Source organism: Aythya ferina (assembly GCF_964211825.1).
Source record: "Aythya ferina genome assembly, chromosome: 3".
Classification (NCBI taxonomy): Eukaryota; Metazoa; Chordata; class Aves; order Anseriformes; family Anatidae; genus Aythya; species Aythya ferina.
Genome location: NC_140298.1, coordinates 49,849,429 through 49,871,628, shown reverse-complemented (window position 1 = coordinate 49,871,628; position 22,200 = coordinate 49,849,429). Strand labels below are relative to the sequence as shown.

The 22,200-nt window shown below is 39.0% G+C and overlaps 1 long non-coding RNA gene across 1 annotated transcript in view; it reads left to right on the top strand.

The window, feature by feature from the left end:
• LOC311433860 overlaps window positions 1-21,967 on the top strand; it is a 34,727-nt gene extending 12,760 nt beyond the window's left edge. The window contains exons 2-3 of the long non-coding RNA XR_014690993.1: window positions 18,780-19,835; window positions 21,304-21,967. This is a non-coding gene — a long non-coding RNA (uncharacterized lncRNA). The remainder of the gene's footprint in view (window positions 1-18,779; window positions 19,836-21,303) is intronic.
• The last annotated feature ends 233 nt before the right edge of the window (window positions 21,968-22,200 follow it).

Here is a 22,200-nt window from a genome sequence, read left to right as displayed (position 1 = left end):
TTCAGGGTGAAAGAAAAGCAGTGAAGTTTTCTGTTTCCTGTGTAGTTCTCACAGGGTGAAGACCCAATTCAGCCTGCAGTCCTAACTCTGTAGGTGCTATGCAACAAATCAATTTTCACTTGGGTGAGTAGACCAGCTGAAATCAGGGCCACTTTTTGCACTGTACTTGGCACAGAGATTTATTGAAAGAAGGAGAAAATGGGAGGAAAAAATACCTTCTGCTTACACAGACAATACAATTTTGGCTGAAATAACAGATATTATTTCTAAAACTACTGTATAATATAACTTTCTTGTTATACACAAATATCTTTCATGACACCAAATATTTTTGTCTAGTTGTAGCTTTTGTCGAGTCATGAAATATTGTAGAAAATGTACTTTGTGATTCTTTACTATTGATGTTTAGCTGGATTTTAATAGTGTGGTGAAAAGCACTTTATAGCCAAAGTATGAAAAAATTACTTTTCTGGCTTGGTTAGTCTGGCTTATAGAGTGTTCACTGAAGGAAACACTCACATGAGTGCTTGGCCATTAGCATATTAGGGCTTTGCTGTATGGAAAAGTATTTAAGCACTTAAGCATTTCACTGAACTGAGACCACATAGTGTAAAACAGTATTACAAATTGTCATAGGTAAGTATATTAAGCTGGAGCAGAAGAAAACTCTTAGAAAGGAGGAAACTTGGGTGCTTCTCAGAAGTAAGAAAAGATTAGATGATGTTCTTTACAACAGAAAATAAGAAGGGGGGAGGGGGGAGATTAGGAAAGAGGAAAAAATGAAATGGGGTAGAAGCAAAATGTAAGAGGGGCTGAGGTGAAAATTGAGATTTTAAGAACTTGAAGTTTAATAAGTTGGCATCCTTGCCAGTCAGTTTCCTTTCTGGATGCACTGAGGGATGATGTTAACACCTCAGAGGAGGAGAACAAATTGCCTTAGCTTCCTGGTTCTCATTATTTGCCCGACTAGTGACCACCCTGCAACGTGCCCTAGCAATGTTGTAGAAGGATGTGATCCCTCCTTGCTCCCAACCAACCCCAGTGGTAGCTGTGTCAGTCAAGCATGCATCAAGATGATGCTTCAGGCTCATCAAACACCATTTGCAACTCAAAGATTTCCTACTGCTGTGCTAACTTAGGGCCCAAATGAATCCCTGGAGTTCAGTTTCACCACTGAATTCTCCCTGGATTGCCTGAATCTATTCATTTTTCTTCTGCTTCTCCAAGAAATGGGTTTTAATAACAATTTTACAGGACACATTTGCAGCATAAATTTTGTTGTCTGTTGTTTTTCTTGTATTTTCATTCAGGAAGACATTTTAAAGTCTAGTAAATTTTTACATTTGCATACTTCAACTGTAGGAACTTACACAGTGATTTATAGTGTGAACATATAATCAAACTCCTGGCTAGGACCCCTACTGTGAAATTTGACTGTTCTTCCACTTTCACATTACATTTAACAGCATGTAAACTCTGCACAAAATAAACTTCTTGTAGGCATTAAGCTTCATTCTCTTGTTGGAGAAAAACTGTCTTCATTACCCTGCCAATTATATAATGCTTTCCTTGTTAAATATAAATATGTGAATGTACACATACTTTATTTGTATTTTTTTAATGTTGCTAATGGATGATGTAGTTCTTTACCATAAAGCAATAAAGATATTGCAATATGAAACAAAGAACAGACTTTATGCAGGAAAGAATACAAAAATTCTGCAGCCAGAAATAAGACCGATATCCTCTAAAAACAACCGTCTCAGGATCTGAGTTGCAGCAGTTGGCTAACCTGTGTTACCTGCTGCTTGCTCTGACATGTATTTATGTCACCCAGAAACCAAGAGAAGAGCAGGCTGACATTTCAAGCTAAGTGTTATTCATGTCAGCATCTTGGAGACATTTGATCATCAGACATTGGTGCAATACATTTGAAAACTCGTAATTTGCCAGCTTTGGAGGAACTCAGCAGCAGGTGATTTGGTGGTTTTCTTCCTCCTGCTTTTGTCAACATTTTTGAAACAAGGATCTCTTTGGCATTAATGCATTCAGCTGCTCCAATGGCTTCAGTTTCCACAAACTGGTAGCCCTTTTGTCTTTCACTACTTTGCTGATTCACCGGTGCATCGACTCAGTGGCAGTCCAAGCACCATCAAGCATCAGCAGCATCAGTTACCCACTCTAATTCCAGTACAGGGTTCTCATTGCCCTCATCATGTGCCTAATTTCTGCATGATTAAAGTGTGCACTTGGCATTGCTGATGAGCTGGACCACACTGTCATCCCCAGCACTGGTCCCTACAAAGGGTGACAGTTTGATCCCAAGCTCTGAACAGCCCCAGGCTGACACTCTCCGATTTTTTCTGAAAAGCTGTGATGTTTCCTTTGAAGGTCATTTTTCCTAAAACATGTACAAAGCACTTGTACATCTCTGTGAAGCCCTTCAAGCAGAGGTGCATGTCTTGCCCAAAACATGACATGAAATTAAGGAACAATGTCCCAATAACTAAGACACCCTGAGGAAGTACAGATGTGGAAAGCTGCCTCTCCATGTTTATTTGATGGTTGATTTGCTATTGCAATCTCTGACTCTCTTTTCCAAGGGAATCCTCTCTGTCAGTTTGTTCCTTCTGCTGTTTCCTACACACTACTTAAGCACTGGGCTGAACCCAGTTATCATTTTCCTCATGGACTTTTTGGGTTGCTACCTTAGTATTTGAATTTATCTTATATTTACTGTTTCATAACAACAGGGTAGGGCAATTTGGACCTCCCTACTGTCTCTGCTTACAACTGTCCTGCTTGGTGAGTGTCATCAAACCTCATCTCAGTAACACTTCCCATAACTGTTTCTGAAAGCATGCATATTCTATCTTTTTACCTACTCTGCATATTATTTTTCCAGGAATTTGCTAGTTTATACTTAACTAATATACTAAAATATATTTTTATAAGCAACTTATTTCTTAAAGTTTATTTTCCTCACTGATTAAGAACCAAAAACCTTCTAGGAAGCAACTGCTAACCTAAAAAAATATGACATCTGTCTACTTCCTTGCAGCTGGCAAGTCAAGGCACAATGCCCTTTTTGCATAATAGGCAAGATTATAATCTGCCTGGATTAAAGGTGGGAAGTGGTAGGCAAGGTTCACACCAGGCACCCCCTCCATTCTCCATTATTTCTACTTCTTTCTACTGCCGACATCCTGGCATGTTTCCTTTCACCTCCAGTCAGCTCCTCTTTGGTCCTTTCTCCCCTCACACCTACACCATAACTCTGTACACCCTTTTTTGCTGGTAAAATCCTTCACGCCCTGCTTCCTGCCCCTCCTGCTGTTGTCTCGCTCAGCAGCATCCTTCTCTCCTCTCATCATTCACATCTTGCTTTGATCTCTGGCTGCTGCAAGAACCTCTATTAAATTTAAGCTGTTCACAAAGGCGGCTGTTTGATAACCTCACGTATACTAAACAGCTCCTTTGCCTGGGTGATCCCACTGACTTCAACAAGAGTAATGGTATTGAACTTTGTACATTAATAAACAGGAAAAAATATTGTGAATAAATCAGTCGGAAATATATTTTGTATTGCAGCTTGGCTGTGAAACAAATGCACATTTTCTAATAGTCAATTAATATTATACTAACCACTAAAACACATGTATCAGATGACAAGACCCACACACAGGTTCATATTCATAGGCAATAAATCAAGCAGGAAGAGGAGAACTGTGCATTACTTTTTCAAATAAGCACAATGATCTTGCAGCCTCAGAGCTCACTGTTTGATTTAATCCATAAATCCTAGAGAGAAAAAAACAGTCCCCCTACCCCCCCCAAAAAAAAAAATAAAAAAATCTTGGTCCCAGAATTCATCTTTTCAGCTCATTATTTATTTTCAGCTTGTATATACTGAGCTGGGCAGACACTAAGAGGATTCTGAACAGCCCTGAGTTGCAAAGAGGGGTTTTCCAAGGCTGGTCTGTGCTACTGTTTGGATGTGACCCCTCAAGGGCAGTAAAACTTTGGGGTCTTTTTTGGCCAGCTATATCCTAAATGAAGGAGTGGATACAAAATCTATGATGGAGGGTTGGAAGAACTTCCAGGGGAAGTCCATGCCTGGCTTGCCCTATTTCTTATAAATTTTGGTATGCACTTTCTGTTGTTCACTGCTGAAATTGGGATAATGTGCTAAGCAGACTCTGGACCTTATATTGTGTTTGGGGGGTCAATGCCTATATTTTTTTCAACCTAAATTCAAAAGTCACTTCCATCTTTCTATAGCTACAATGGATCTATTACAGAAAAAGTTGCAGTTTCCATATCCCTTAGTTTACAGCCAAAGTTTTAAAGATATTCTAGTAATTTACCCAAACTATTAGACTCCTGTGACAGATCCTCTCCTGCTGACAAGTGTGAAAAGACACTGTCAAGGAGATGGCAAAAACATATGCTACAATGTCTTTAATCAATGAAAGGGGTTTTGCTTCCTTCCAGACTTACACAATTGCATTAAGATTTAATTGGAAATACTTATCTCAGGCTTCCGGACACAGATTTTTCATGAACAACTATGTTTAATGAGCAGTATGATCAAGACAAACTTCTATATTGAATATCCATCTACTCTGATGTTCTCCAGCACAACAGGGGAAAGCCTCTTCCTCTAAGCCTTTCCGTAAGAAGCCAGTCTCTCAGATATGTCAATGCCAGATGAAGATCTGGCATTGCTGCTGTCCTTCAGTCAAGGAGTCAAATAAGAAATTTTGTTTTGCTGCTTTTTAAGAACTCTGAACAAGTTTGGCATCCTAACCTTTTCTTTCTGTTCTTGCAATTCCAAAAAGATCTACTGTTTTCATTTTTACTGTTCATGTGAAAATTGAGAGTGCTGTACATAATCAAAGCCTGGGAATTTACACTCAGTTAAAATAAATACGGGGATTCTCCTTAAAAACAAAACAAAACAAAACAAAAACAGCTATAGGCAGATAAACAGTTTTATATTCAAATCAGAGAACAGAAGCTCCTGCTTCCAAGAAAGAAGAAAGTGATTGGCAATAGGCTGAAGGAACGAGAAGAGGAACTGGAGCTGGAGAATAAAGACTATTGTATGAAGGGGTAGCTTCCAAGGAAGAATATAAAGTGGGGTTGCTGTAGAGATTCATGGTGTTCAACAGTTTGTTCAGGGCCCAAGTTTGCATCCCTGGTATTTCCAGGCCAGTCACCTCCCCTAACTGCCTTGGGTTGTATTCAATGCCCAGACTGAAGCCATGGTACCCTCTCTCTGGGTTCAGCAACTTGCTGCTGGATGCTGAGCAAGAAAGCTTGTGTTTCCCTTTGCAAACCAAGATCATCGATCCGAAGTCAACACCAGCCTCCAGCCCCAAGCATGCAGTAATGCAGCATTACAAGGGTTGTTAAACTGCCTGCAGAGCTGTTGGCAAGATAGTTGTAATACTGCTAGAAGCTATAGAAATATATTTTTTTAACTCCAGGAATAGGCCATCGGGCTATACTTCCACTCTCAAAAAAACGGGAGAAGATAGGTCAACTTTTTTATTTTTTATTTTTAGTTTTTGGTGGAAACCACTCAGGGGAGTTGTGAATGAACTTGACATCTCTGTAATCTTAGATAATTTCAGAGAAGCTTTGATCTTGGGACTCCATGAAATTAATTTTGTAAGGAGACTTCACAGGAATGAAGAACTAGACTGCTGTCTTGCTTCTCTAAGGTCGCAGAGATGACTAATATCACAGTTTAAAACACATCGTTTTTGCTCTCTAATTAAGAAAAAACACCTTGGTTAATTGCTTAATTCCAGGTGTAATACATAGTCAGTAATATTAACTGCTGCATCTATTTATGGTGAAACTAGCAACAGGAGGATGTAGAAGTAAAAGAAAAATAAAGAAAACTCACACTAAAAATATATTTGTAATCCTCTCATTTCTCCAGGAAAAAAGGCTTAGATAGAAAATATTGATACCAGAAAAACAAACAAACAAACATAGTTTATCATTTAATTATGCTATTTTTGTGATTCTAAAACACACTGCTGTTAATATGAAATTACCTCAATGTGTGTTAAAAGTAATGCCAAATTACACACATAAAAAATGTTTTGGATAGCATGGTTAGGTATGGTTTTTATAGAGGCCATGACTTACTTACTATGAAGTTCTGTTACACTATAACAGTGTATATATTTCTGGTATGTCTACAGAAATGCTTCATGTCCAATCAGGAATTGCACAAGCTCAGTGTGGAAGAAAAGACAATGACTGTGGATATTGACATAACTGCCGAAGAAGCCCAGGCATAAACAGTACATAAATGTAAGTTAGGGGTCAGATTTTGGTGGTACAAACAAGACAATTGGGAAGCAAAAGCTTGCCTTTTCAGGTTTAAAAACAACCACAAAAATCACCATGATTTGATTGAAATTAGAAATGCGTCTATGTTCTTTTCCTTTTAATCATTCAACTTTTAGTTCAATCATTTAATGGCTTGTTAAAATCTGTCCTCAGTTATTAAAACATTTCTGTATGAAGACAGTTTAACATCCCAAGGACTTGCCTTAAATATATACTTAATACTAAATAAAATTGAAGCAGAATATCTGCAGTCCTTCATTTTCATATCTAATGTGTACAAAGCACTACTTAAGGAAAAGGAAGCAAAGGGCTGAAGGGCAATTATGGGTCCATTTACTCATTTTCCTTTCAGTTTTACACCTGTACCAACATTATTACATTTACCAGTTCTGCATTATGCCATAAAGCCTTTTCAAAATAATTGGAAAGAGCGTTTTTATTGCTGTAAACATCAAGACAGGAAGCTGCTGACTGCAGATGGGTAAAAGTGTCTTTAAAACAGGGATGCAGAAAATAATATTTCTATGTGCTCCAAAGACTGCACTTGCAGAAATTGGTGAGACACTGCAAAGCTGTGGCCCTGTAGAAGTGAAAAGATGCTGGTGTACTGTATTTCGGTGTCTTCCATTATGATTCCCTCCAAGACAGATGTAAAGTAGCACCTTCTACTGTTTCATCCATCTTATTTAGAAGTTAATCTAGGGGCATCTTCAAAATGATATCTGGTGTGCAAAGTGAAGCATCCTTTAATTTAAGGGTATCACACACCAAAACTAGGAGTGCTGTCCAGGTGAGATCAATCTGCTCAAACCTTCCAGGTCAGCAGGTGGGAAAACTTTTGACCAGTTACAAGATGTCAGACAGCAAAACATTGGCAGGGCAGGGAAGAGCAGGTGAACAATTTACTGAGTTTTCATCCCTTGAAGCACTGTCTCCTCTGTTTAAATTAAAGGTAACTTCTCAGGACATGAAGGAGGAAAATGCGCACCTTTTCCTTTTTGCTGCTAAATGGACTTCACGAAATTGCCTTAAAAGCTGCAGTTTTCAGACAGAACAAGTACTGGGAGAAAAGGGATCCATTACCATTTTGTTCATGGAAGAGTTTGAAAAATGTCCAGTCTGGCTGGTGTGCAGCCTGAGACAACTGCTCTGAATCATGTAGACAAGGAGAGCTGACCCCCCGAAGAGCTCTGAAAACTTCAAATCTTTGTTTAATTCTGCTCACTGAGTCCCATGCCAGTTTGGCACTAGTGTGGCATAGCATTCCCAAGTTAACCCCAGCTCCACACTAAGAGCTCATCTGAAGCTCTTATTCCTCACAAAGCATCTCCTGCACTTTTTTCTCTATCCAGTGCATCTGAAATTTTCAGAGTTTCTCACATCTACAGTGTTATACTCTGAGCCAAATTACTCCTAATCAGTCACCATTTAACACAGCCTTCACTGAATACCTCTGCCAAAATTCATGTCACTCCCATGGCCAGGGCATTGACATCCTTTCCAGGGAAGATTTAATTGCAGCAGCCAGCATGTTTCTGACCCTTGCCATTCTCTTTCCCCAGCTGCTTGTTCCCAGCCCAGTTCACACTGCTGCCAGCACACCAGCACAAGTCCTCCTTTGCTACTCACAGATGGTCACACATCCTCTTCTCCACAGCTGCACATCTAGGATATGAAGGGAGAGACACCGAGATGCAGAGCCAGGGAGTGGGAGGATATGTCATTCCCTTGGCCTGGACCTACATGCAAAGCCAGCTTTGGTAGAAATATGGATAATGCTGCCTGTTCACATAGCAAGGTTCCCTTTGTGAGTGTATACGTATATCATACAGGTTTGTTGCTTGAAAACGGAATCTTGTTTGTGCCCAGCTGGGGAAATTCCTGCTCAACATGTACTGCTGCTGGTCCCTACTGGGATTTCCTTCCCTGCACTCGTTGGTCCTGGACTCTGGTTAGGTTTTCTCTCAGGGTTTAACTGGTCCCTTGGCATTAGCCGGTATACTGGCTAGCAAAGTAGCAGGCCCATTATGCGTAGAGACTAACAAATATCTAAAAGTAGTAATGCAAAAAAGTAAGAAAAGTAATTGAATTATTTTCTGCAAAGCTATATGAAAAATGAATTAAACCAGATCCTGAAGAACTCAGGTTATTTCCATGCGGAACAGGAGTACACAGCTGTGGTGCAGAATGTAAAGAAGTCAAATTCAGTTTTTATATTTACTAGGTCCAATGAGTATCACCAAAGCAGCTTTATCACCGCTCCCTGAAGTGAGACAGCACTTGACATGGAAGAGTCATTACTCATGTTGACATTTCTTGACTGTGTGCCTACATCCAACAGTGACTCAACATACTCCCATTTTGCCAGCTGGACTTCAACATTTTTCCAAGTTCTTTTAATTTCATGGTCTTCTCCTTAGTTCTTACTGGATATCTTTCTTCTTCTCCTTCCCTACATAATCTGTGTTATTTTTTCAGACAGCCCTCTAGGCTGTACAGCTCGCTTCCCATCCAAATTTGCTGCTGCAGGATTTTTCCAGCACCACTTCATAAATACAATAATTAAGGGGAAATACATTAGATGATTATTTTCTTTTTTCTCTTCTCTCTCTCTCTCTTTTTTTTTTTTTTTTTTTTTGGCTTGTTCTATTATGGAAACTACTGTGACAGTATTTCTATATTTCTATTGAGCTGGACTCTGTATGTATTGAAGGCAGACACTATAAGTCCCGTCCAAAGGCTTTTTGTAGATACCTAACTGCACTCTCCCACCACACAGTACTTCTGAAAGTAGTTGTACATCTCATTGTGGCAGGCTATCACAGAAGTATTGTTGTAGCCAGGACACACTAAAGACAGTAAGTAAGAAGAGTTTTATGTGAAGGTCTTCTGAAGGCAATTGAAATAACTGATTAAAGGAGACAAATGTTCAAGAGCATGAACTGTTCTTCAAGAAGGCTGATATGTCCAAAACTTGTTTGATGTATATATTTTTGTCATTGTGTCAGTTATTTTACTGAAAGACACTACCTCACCCCTCAAACCTTACCTTGTTGGAGCAATCAGTGTAAAAACCAGACTGTGGGGATTTTTTGAAGTAACTATCCTGTTGCTATAACAACCCTACCTTAACATTTCACTCATTCTTGATATTCACAGAGTAAAATAGAGTGCAATTTCCTGTTGTTTTCTCTCTTGTATCCTGATACAGTGTCTCCAGTAGGTCCATGAGCAAAACTTGTAACTCATGTAAATGCTCCACTACTGCTTGAGTTTGGACTGGTGCAACCAGACTTCTACTGTACCAATTTGTGGTACAGCAGTACCGCTCATTGGCACTAATGAACAGAGACAGCAGTAAGTCAAAAACTAGGTTGTTTTCTACCAAGCCATTTGGTTCAGCTTATGGAGATGCACAGCTGTAGACCCCAAGCAGCAGATATCAACAGTTGCACCCAATTTCCTTCCCTCCAGAACACCAATACACACTCTCTGCTCCATGTTGAAATCCCAGTTCAATCTTGAGGATTTCAAAGTCTGAAGATTTGAAGTTTGAAACCAGAGGCTCTTCTCTGAAGTTGTGTGAAAATTCTACATTTTCTATACCTCAAGAGCTGAACTTTCCTTGTTCCTGTTTACAGAGATGGTTCATATGGCTTTGCTCCCCAGATTCAGTGCAATGGTTTGGGCTGTGTGACTCCCACATAAGAATGGAAGAAGGAATCATTTCTCTATTGTATATAACATATGATAAAATACTAAGAGAAAAACGTTAATGTTTAGAAAAAGCTTAATGTCCAGAAATTTCATTTGAATCCTCCAGTAATCAGCAGAGACAGTAAGTGCAGTAGGAAATAAATTTCTCTTTATATATATTTTAAGAAATAAACGCAAGCAAATAAAAAACAATCGAGAAAATGAGATATCCTTTAAACACTGTGTTCCCACTGTTGCAAAATCCTTTCATGAAAGAAAATGCTCCAGACATTTACCTTTTTAGCATTACCTAGCTTGGGTAAAAAGCAAACAAACAAACAAACAAACAAAACCCACTAGGGCCTAAAGAGCAAATGTCTGTTCTAATGTGAAATGTTCCAGCAAACAGCTGGAGCAGGGCAAAAGCTGCAAGTGGGTGGATTACTTCTTTTTGCTTGGAAGGACCATGACAGTCTGTTTAACTCAATGTACTTCATTTAGCAGTGGTAACATTTTCTTTCCTAGACAAAAATTTTGGAAAACAGAAACATGCGAAGAAGATTTTGTGAATACAAACCTGCATTAAGTGCATGTGGATCTCCACTAACCCAACTAGCCCACTATTCCTTTGTGATCTCTGTGGTCATTTGCATCCCAAGAAAGTGAGGTTAAAACATCCCCACACAAACATGGTGTCTCCTGACCTTATTTTAGAGCAATAGAAAACACTTGGAAAGAGCAACTGATTGCAGACTGCAGGTCATACTTAATTAAATTATATTCCACCTGTCTCCCACCTGCATGTTGTGAAAGTGAGCTGAACAATGTGATCTTGCACTATGCCCATATATGTGGGGGAACAGCATAAAATGAAATGTCACTCCCCTTGCTGCTTGCTTCCTCTGCTCTTTTACTCACACCTGAGTCCAACCCTCCACTGCATGTTGCTGTGAAGGTTGAGGGGGAGCCGTGGGCTTTAGGAAGGCGGCTATGCCCCTTTGCTCCTGAGAGGTTAAGCAATCTTAGGATCTTGTTCCTTGAATGTAGCCCTCCGGTTATTTGAAACAAACTGCCGTAGTGTTTGAATGAATTCTCTGCATAAAACAGTGTCATTTCAGAAAGCATGCCTTCTTGCAGCCATGTTTTATGTTTCTAATTCTGAAAACAAACAAACAAACAAAAACTAAATGTTTCTACTTTAAGGTAAGCGAAGGAAATAAAGTTTGAATTTGGAATATAATTGCCAAGTGTCCTCTCTAAATCTGACAACCTGACACAAACAAAAGGATCTGGGAGGGCTGACAATGATTTAAAATTTATTGAATTCAACTGAACTTTGCACAGAGGCATACCTGACATCTCTGCACATGTGTGTATCACCTGTCCTTCCCATCCAGGGATCGAGATGCTGCTTACTTTCAGTAATTAAAGATCCAATGACATTTTCTGTGAGCTTAGTTTTAGCCCTTGTTTTCTGGCCAGGCTCCCCTTCAGCTAAAGCAGTGCGACCTATGGTTTCAGCCAGGTACATCTCAGTTTCCCAAATGCCATACCTCTGTGTTGATGCCAGACTGCCTGTGGCACCGTGGTGCCCTCCAAGGCCAGCCCCAAGATCAGAAAGGTACTTCTGACTCCACTTTTCATTATTTCTCAAGCACTGTACAGTTCCAGATCAGAAGGGAGGGTTTTGTGACTTTGGTCTCACCTGCTATTATTTTGTGATTTTGTTTGGCAATCAGCTAAATCTTTTCCTCCCAGTGCCACTGAGCTATAGACAAGCACCACACTGTTGACATACTATGTGTTATATACATAAGAACATCTATTGACAGTTTAATCAAAGGGTGTGAGGGCCAGCTCTGAGCTGCTGGTACCATTTTTTTTCTTTTTTTTTTCCCACCAGATACTTCTTTTTTTTAAGCAGCTGGTACACTATAACAAATATTTCAACAGCAGACACTGGTCTTAAACTACTCTCCTGCCCTGGGGGCTGCAGGTTTTGTCTGGACCAGGTCATGAGAAGCCCCATTAGGTAAGGGACCAAGAGGGATTGCCTGCTTCCCTAATATTTCAAATAAGCTCAAAATGAGCCTGCCTTCATTCCTGTCTTTGTGCCAAAGTAACTGGCATTTTGCAGAGAGGTTCTCATTTTCATTTTCTATTTATCAAACTTAAGGTAGAAATGATGGGAAAACAGATTTTTACCTGGAGGCAAATTCCAGTGTATGGGGTTTAGCTGTTTAAAGGAGGAATAGAAATGTTTGAAATGAGCTGAACTATTCTGGAGCAATGAGTCTTCCTGACTGTGCAGCCACAGTATATCATGAGGTACATAGGCACTATGTCCAGAGAGTGTGGGGGTCATCAGGTACCTAAGAAAAGCACCCATGAAGCACCAAATGGCTAAAAATAAGGCAGAAATGAATGCCAAGGCCATTCAGACAAATTGTTTAATTTAGGTCATCTGGTAGAAAATAAAACTAGAAGAGCAAATTAAGAATTTTCCTAAGGAATTTTCAACTCTATGGAAGCCATATATCATTGGACAAGTAGTTGGATTTGAATCTTTTTTTCCTGTTCAGTTAAGGAGCATGTGACACTTTCCCTTGTCATGGTCCAGGAGGATGAGTCTTCCCTTCTTGCCCTTGTCCACCCTCAGGAGAGGTAAGCAACACTTGTTGTGGCAGGGATGAGAGCTGGTAACACGCACCCAGCCAGGCCTTCATTTTCTGTATCAGAAAGGTCTTTGTCTCTGCTTCTTTCTTGACTCTTCAGACACATCCTTGGGACTTCAGCAGCCTTGGAGACAAACCAGCTCTCTCAAATGGGGTCAAGAAAGCCCTCTTTGAATATGCACACCAAAGTTTCTTCTAAGGCAGTATGCACAACTTACTGGCTGTTTCAGAATACATTTTTTGAACCTTTGGGATTTATTGTAGTATTTCTTTGTCTGTCTTTCAGTGTCTGTCTAGACAGCATACACCTGTGGGTTGTTAGGGGGTGCTTCAGGCATAGGGGTACTTGCTGGAGCAGAGATGCATTGACCAAAATGGAGTATTCTCTTTTCACCCTCTGTTCAGGTCATGCAGCAGACCTGAAGAAGCAGCAGACAAGGGACTGAACCTTGGCACCAGTCATTCCAGGTTTATTCTCTCATTGTACATTATCCCAGGGGATCAGTAGACCTGTAATCTGGTGTTTATTTGATTTCTTTATTTGCTTTTATTTTTTTCTAGGAGGGAAAGCAGGGCAGTTTGAGGAAGGAGAGAAGCAATGCACTGTTCCTCATTTCCCCTTTCTGTGTTAAGTTGAGAGCACATGCCTGCAGTGATAAAATGAGTACAAGTTAGTTTTATACATCTCTCTGTGTTTTTTTTTTTTGACCTGCCAGGAGACTGAATGAGAGTAAGAACAGCCTCAGGGTAGCTTTCACTTGGATACTGTTCAATACTCAGAGAGTAGGCATCTGACAGAGGTCAGCTTTGCTTGCTGTTGTGGTTTCTGCTGCTCAACTCATGCAGCTCCAGGCCCTATACAGAACTAATGCTGGGTCTCACAGGGCTGCGACAGAGACCCTTAAACACCTCATGGGCATCCTTCCACACAGGAAGGGTCTGGAGGTCAGAGGAGTGCCTGAGACAGGGCTCACCTTGCAGCCAGAGGTGCACTTTGCAGTAAATTCACCCCTGCTGGGCAAGCTGTGCCTTTTTGCTTGTGCTCTGGGGCAGCATTGAGTCAGTGTATGGAGTGTCACAGCACCACAGGATAGTTCAGATTGCACCTGGAGGGCTCTAGTCCAACCCTCTGGCTCAGAGCAGGCTCAGCTGAGGTCAGGCTGGGATGCTCATGCCTCAATCCAGGCTTATAGTGAGTTTCTTGTCATGTGTAAAACAGACAAGTATCTCTTCTCCAGGCACTTCCTTTCCTTTCCCAGAAGCAATAGTATTTGCAGCAAACTGACATAAAAAGCAACAGAAAAAATACCAGTGGAAAGCCTTGATTTTTTTTTTTTTTTTTTCTGGTCCTTAACTGTTGGCTTGTATATGTTCTGTTATATTTTTTTCAGCCTTTGCCATGATGTATTTCACTTGGAGTGAAGACTGTTTCTTCCTCTACAAAGCAACTAGGTCTCTATATTTTAAACAGCTTCCCGAGTCTCCCTCTTGCTACAAAAACATTTATTAGTTTGTATGATAGACATTTCTTATGGGCTAGAAACAGATACAGACACAAGTCCTGATAAAGGCTGGAAAGGATCTGACAGTTTCAGTAAGAGTTTAGGGGCTCCATACCACTTTCAATTGCCATTTATTTTAGATTTCAGTACTGCAGTCTGGTTGGAGATATTGGAATTACCACAGGGAAGCAGAGCACAGCTAGGAACTGACTGCAGAGAACATAGCTTGCTTTTAAAGATGAAATAGCAGAAGGTTGCTGGAGGATCTGACCCTGTTAATTTTTATTAATGACCTTTACACAAATAGGACAAATGCATCGTTGACAGAACTGGGAAGCATCATCATACAGAATAGTATGAGAATATCAGTGGGAAAGGATGGAAAGAAGAGGTGGCTGAAAATACTTGACTCCAGGACATAACAAAAAACTTTTAGGAGAAGAAAGTCTCTGACATAAACTTTCAGTTAAAGTGTATCTGGAATAAGTGACTGGTAGATTTCAATATCAATGACAAGACAAGTGACAGAGGATACCTACTTGGGATGGCTACATGATTTTTCTTCCTGTGCTCTCCTTGTTTCTGGTCTTTTCAGGGGACTAGCTGGAGTAGAGCTGAGCCAGGAGTGGCAGAAAAAACAGGAGGCACTCATATTTAATAGGTAATTACTACTGGCATTACTATTAGCAAGTTAATTACTACTAATAGTTAATTAACTACTAATAGTTAATTACTACTATTACTACTATAGTTAATTACTACTGGCATTACTATTAGCAAGCCACTTCTTGTTTATCTCCTTGTCTTTTGTTCTCCTGTCCTTCCAAAACTCAGGTAAGGTCATACTACTGAAGTTAAATAAACGGACTGACACTTGATTGGATCATTTTTGGAGAAGTCTTCTCATCTTGTTTCCCCCTTCCCTTCTCCTCATAAGTAGCTTCTGTTTATAAGTTACCACATTTGAGTTGGAACCCTTCCTAAAAATGGCTAACAAATGCTCCTTCATCATGTGCCAGATCTTATTTCTGGCAAGCAGACTACTCCCACTTCCTCCCTTCATATGCTAATTTGAAAGTGCTACTCTCCTTGAGTTTTGCTTTCTTCTCTAGGGCAGTAGCTTTAATTTCAATATCTTTATTTCCATTCCATTTATTATCTTTGTTGTCACTGCATCCATCCACATTGAAAATCTAGGTGCATCACTCCTTTTATTTTGGCATTACATCTACATAATCTTTAATCTACAGGTTACCCCACCATCAGGACTAGCAGAAACAGTTTTCCCCTTGTTTCTTTCTGCTGTATATTTCCAAAGGGCATTTTGCTGTTTGCTTGCAGAATCTAACTTAGATTGATGCTGGCAGTTCTCTTTTTTTACCCTTGTATGTCTTGACCTGTGAAATCTAGCTTTACTTACTGATCTGTCATTTTCCCTTTCTAGTTCTTGTAAGCTTTTTGCTTATATCCTTTTATCCTCTGCTTATATACTTTTTAAGGTTATAATATATTTTTAAAATCCTTTTAAAGGTGGATATTTATTTAGATACAAACAGTAAAACTCCTTTCTAGAAGTTTTTCTTCTGGATGAGGGTAAAATTTTTTGTTCTTTTTAGCTTTTCAGACAGTAGAAAATCCCTTTCTTCTTCCACAGTCAAGATGCTATATCATCTCTGTCCAGCTGATTTTACTAATCAGCTTGCTTAGCTTGTCTAAATTTGCTTTTCTGAAATCCAAATCCTTAGCAAAAGGCATACTCATATTTATTCTTTGATTTTAAGTGTAAGCTGAATCAATTTGTGATCATTCTGCAGTTACTTTCTATTATTCTGTCCTATTTCCCATCTCTGTTTTAAAGCTCTTTTCACTTGCTGAAATGTCTTATTGGTTGTCTGTAACTGACGAGAAATGCAATGGCCAATGCATCCCTGAATATCTTGTCATTAAGAGCATTTATTCTTCAGTCAATATTTTGGAAGTTAATGTAGCAGAACTGATTTTATGCAACTTCAATGTAGCAGAAATTTAGGATTTATCTTATACCTCTATGGTAAATAGCAAGGTTAGATTGTATGATTTTTAACAGCACTTAATCAGCATTTGATCATCAGTCAATTTAACACAATGATTTCAATGGAAGTTGGATTTTCAATTTTTTTTTTTTTTTTTTTTTTTATGATGTTCCCATTCCTTTATAATTCCTTTATATAAATAAAAATAAATGGATAATATATATATTACACATATTTATTATAATATATATAATATATATATAAATAAAAAAGCTTCTCACTGTTGGAGAGAGAAATCTTTATAGGAGGTCATTTTAGAGGATGGTTCAAGACTGAGCCCAAGTCTGGGCTGAGATGTGATCTCTGTCACCAGTGGTGCAGATTGCTGTGGAAACCTATGGCCACAGTATTTAGAAAACTAACTTTTTTTTTTAAAGAAAAAAAAAAAAGTGGCACAGAAAGTGCTTACCTGAAAAGTTAATGCATTTGAATTTAAAGCATGAATTCAAAGTATTCTGGCTGGATATCTAGGGGGATCGTACATAGTTGTAAAGAAACGAGTAATTTTGAGAAACCGTCATAAGATAATATTCAGAAATTCTTTTTTGTGGTATTGATTTTTTTTTTTTTAAGGTCACAAAATAGGTTAAACTAAGTTAGTTTTAGTCTAAAATTAGGTTAGTCTAAACTTAAGTTAGAAAGCCTGGTCAAGTGCTTTAAGTGTATGAAGACCACCTCATTTTCCTACACAAAAGACATAAAAACAACAACAACAACAAATCTTAATGCATTTTAAGGTGGAAAAAATCAAGGAAGTTGCAGAACATTAGAGCACAATAGTAGAAACCAGGAAGAACTTTAGCTTCATGGTACCAGGGAGATTGTTGTCATTTTCTTCAATAAAAATGTTTTTAAAAAGTCTTATGCAAATCCAGATCCAAGACGCTATTTTAGAGTTATCAAGGTATCCTCAAAAATGTGCCATCTTAATGTATGAAAAAGATTAGAACCCCACTGTGGCCAAAAGAATGCGGCAGCTCTGTTCTTTGTATGCAGCCAAGATGTGATTAACATATTCTGTCTCAGGCATTTTGCAACATCAAGCCAGTGATTGTTAAAGCTTAAAATTACATTCTTTGTATAAATGTCTAATTTCTATCTATCTTTTCATAATAACTATGCTCAGACTTGTAATTTCTCTTTTTCCCTTGCAATTTTTACTATGAAAATGTATTTGCCAAAGGAAGAAAATGTGGCTGAGACTATAGCTTATTGTAAAGTAACTGTCGAGTAGCAGTGTTACTGTTAATATACAGTAACTTGAGATATATTCCCCTTACAGTTGGAAAGGAAATAGGAGTTCATTATGGATTGCATGAAAGTCTTTTCCCTTTGGATCTTTCTGTGACCAATTGATGCTGACTGCACTGTTCACAAATTCTGGCCAAGTACAGCCTCTTCAGCTGTGGTCTCAAAACAGAGCCATGCTGCCATAGCCTCTCCCAAGAGCACCCCGACCCCTTGTATAAAACTTCCATCTCTCCTAATCTCTTACATCTCAGAAACATCTGTAAAGTCTTTCAGCAATGAAGGAAGCTGGATGAGTTTGTGTTTTAACCATTTTTGCTTAGAGCCTGATATGCTTTGAAGATAGCCCTGGACAAATGCCATTTGATTCTATTAAAGTTACATTTCAAATAGACAGTAGAGAACAAAGTGAGAGCTGAAAGTAATCCCTGAGAGCAGTTCACACCTGCTTCTTGAAAGTGCTGGTGCTGACTTCAGATGGGTTGATCCTCTTGCAGAGACCAGGGAGCCACATGAGAGTTAAATTTCACTGAACAAACAAGTAAGTCAGTTCTGCAGGAGTAATGGAGGGAAAAGATTATTTGAAACACACACTGTAACACTGTAGCTGCAACAGCAGAAGAAAACTCCTCTTTCATCAGCAGTTTCCAGTTGCCTTCTAGCACAAAAAAAAAAAAAAAAAAAAAAAAAAAAAAATCAGACCACAGATTCACCATAAATTTATAGCTTTTCATAAAGTTATAAAGTTATAGGATAGTTTAATGAGTCACTAACAGTTTTCATAGTAGGTGCCTAATTTTGTTATTTTTGTTGCTGTCCTGGCTTCAGCATAAACACTGTAAATTTAATATTCACTTAGACAATTATCAGCCTTTGCCTGAGCCTACCCCTGTATCTTTCTTGCTTTTTCCTATTACAGTCATAAAACCACTAATTAGAGCAGCAAAGAGTTGTAGTATGGACGCAATGCTTGGGTCCAAACTACTGCCTTGCCCAATCCTTTCTGCATGACCATTTATGTTTGCTGGAGAAGAAACATGAAGGAGGACTTCAGATCATTTGCTGTGATGTGTAGGTTTTTATGGTTCCACTGAGCTGTGATCATGCCTCCTCATTCTGAAACTTTTGAAACTTTCCTCTGGTTTAGTTGGTCTTTTTTTTTTTTTTTAACCTTTGTTTCCCAAAATAAGGCTCACCTCATATTTTTCTTGCAGCAGAAGAAAGAAGTAGTATCTCAGATAATAACTCTATACAAGAAGAATGGGATTGTGTGAGAAAATTACCAAATGAAGATGCTTAGTGCAGGAGAGCTGTAATGACATCTTGTGATAAGGGACATACCATTGACATTTTGGGCTTATTTCTTACTGCTAAGTGGCTCCTGTTCAAAAGCTGTCAAAGCCATTATCTGCTGCCTGCCACCCCCTCCCCATGCCAGAAGGACTGCATCAAAAGCCAGGCATTTTTAGGGCATTGTAAAGTGACTAATGGAAGAAAACAGGAGGAAAAAGTCTCATTTGAAATGTGTCATTAACATACAGATGCAGAAACGCCAAAACCCTGAATATAGTGCTGCAAGGACTCATGCAGTGTACATTGATGGAAGAGACAATAGTAGATGTTTTATAACCAGACCACCATGTGATACTTGATTGCCAGAGGTATTCTCCTAAAGGAGGAAGACATAAGAGCTAAACGGCCACCAAGTGCTCAACTAACCACTGATGTGGTGCTCCCACAAGAAACAAAATATACCTGGACCGAATGTCCTATACCAGCCGATTCATTTAGACAAGCAAGCCAGTAAATAACAGAGAACAGACTTCATCTGAGCACTTCAGTAGTTAGAATCAAAAGCCAAAACACACAGCAAAAGCAATTGATTGTATTCCTGTAGTGCTTTTCATCCAAATATTCCAAAGCACATCTGTAAGCCTGTACTGCCTTTTCACCTGCAAGTCCAGCTCCATGCGTGTTACCCTTTGCACTCCCCTGGCAAAGAAAGGGATCTGAAGAGTGGGATGATGTAAAGGCAATCTGTACAGAGATTCTGTATAATCTCTGAAGTCCTCTCCATCACTACTATCAATGCTATCCATATAACAAGTGGGGCACTGAGGCACAGGGGATCTGGACATCTGCTTCCACAAACAGCAACCATGTAGTATCAAGTGACTACTGCTTAAAGCAAACAGCTAAAAACAGGAAAAGGACAATGTGAATAACATTTTTTATGGGTTACATCAATTCAGCTAATTACAAATTCTCAGGTAAGCTCAGCCACAGGATATGTTTATGCAATATCGCATACCTCATTAGCCTGGACTAAAAATCCTGTACTGTTTTCAGGTGAGGTCCATCATAGAATCATACAGGTTGGAAAAGACTTTCAAGGCCATTAAGTCCAACTATCAGCCTGACATAGTGAGTCTCATCAATAAACCATATCCTTTAAACGTATCTTAGCATGCTTCTCATGGCCCTCTATTTCACTACTTGCATTGCTACATCACTCAGGCAGCTGATGTCACAAGACTGGAGTGCTTCAAGACATTTTTTGAAGATGGCCACTGACTTATTGAACAGAAATTCATCTGTCATGTGATTTCTCAGCACTTCCTACTGAAAGTTCAAAAAATTCTTTTTTACATCATGGTTGGAAGAAAAATCATTCCTATTCAGAAGAACACCTAAAGCAAACACCATGACATGCCTCATTGAAGTCCATGGCTTTCACACAGACATGGAAACTCAATTATGAGTTTATTAAAACTTCCATACATGGGGGTCTGTCTGAGGGGCATATCTCGCTAATGACATACAGGTTTTAATAGTTTGCTATTAAAGAGCTTCTGGTTTTATTTGAAACATCCTTCTGTTCTTTCACATTTCTCTCTTCATAAAGTTTTCTTTGACTTCAGGATTCTCTCCAAATTTCCTGAACAGAGTATTTTACATGATAGAATTGGCCATTAATTTTCAGTCTTCACTGGGACACATGGTTTGAAAGTGGATATGTTTGTGGTTTGTGAGCAGAAAATGAGGGCTTCGTGTTCAAAGGTGAAATTAATAAAAGAGCCAACCACAAAGTTGCCTAAGGCTACATACAAAAAAGCCTTTCTTTTCCTCAGCTGCCAGAACTCTTTCCATGCCATGGAGCTTATTCACATTGCACTTCTGTCACAATATGAAATTTGTTTTTCCAATATTGCCTGGAAGAAAATTAATAATACAGAAATTAGAGGAGTTATTGAATGTAATTAAAATGAAAAGTTTCCATCAATGCTTGATTGCTCATTGTGATAACTTGAAACATGATGCTTAAACTGAGAAGAAAGAGGCTGATCAAAGATTTTCTTCATCCAGGATAGTTTACTTGTAAAATGTGCCTGAAATATGTAGCATATTTTTATGATGATTGCAGAATGGCCTCTCTTTGTTGGAGAAGAGAGATACTAAATAACCAGGTGAAGGAAAACATATAAGGAAATCATGTAAGGAAGATGTAAGGGAGAAACTCTTCACACAGAGTGGTGAGGCCCTGGCACAGGCTTCCCAGACAAGCTGTGAATGCCCCATCCCTGGAGGTGTTCAAGGCCAGGCTGCACGTGGCTTTGAGCAACCTGGTCTGGTGGGAGGTGTCTCTGCCCATGGCAGGGACGTGGAACTGGATGATCTTTAAGGTCCCTTCCTACTCAAGCCCTCAAACCATTCTGTGATTCTATGATTCTGTCCCAGGCTTTTGATAAGCAGATCTCAGTGCCACAGGAGAGCAGACCTTGTCACTGGAAAGCATTCAAATGAACAAAATATTAAAAGGAGTTCTTTGGACAATGGAAGAACCCCTTCTGTCTTCAGCTATGTGAGTACTCATGCAGCACCTAGTGCCTGTAGCAACAGCAATCCTATATGTGATGTTCTATCTTGTTCTTGGTGTACAAGGTGCTAAAGTTTTCAAATGTTAATCTTGTGAAATGTAGCTGGGGAACACAAGACCCATCTTGGGAGCAGCTATTCTGTGTTTCTGACTCATTCTGCAGTTTGATACTCAAATCCAATTGCTTTTAAGCTTCCTGCAAACCAAGACTTTTATGAGAGGAAGAGCTAGAGTGAGAAGTGTGTAACACCCTATCATGGACTAATATACACATTCTGTGGGTTATGTGTTTTGTATAAAGGTTTCTTCTTCCCCAGAGACTTATACAAGAAGTTTCTTGTCATAATATCCTGTAGTAAGTACAACAATATGTGAGATGACTAAGCAAAACAACAACCAAAAGAATAAAGTAGCTCATGACTTTGTTTTCATGTGCAGCTGCCTATACTTTTTCTTATTGCTCCAAATATGGAACTGGAAAACCAGAGAGAGCTTCAGTTTTAAGGGAAAAAAAAAAAAAAAAAAAAAAAAAAAAAAAAAAAAAAAAAAAAGCATGATTGAATCTGTCTAATCCTTATTGTTCATTTTGCACCACTGGAGGAGGATTGCAATTCTCCCAGATTGCATTGTGTTCAGTAAAGTGAAGTGAACTGTTTGGGACTATTGCTTGAGTGGTTTCAAAACCTTGTTCTGGAGCAGAGGCAAGTTAATCCAAGGACACTGCAGGTGCATAATAAATCCTGAAAATAGAAATAAGG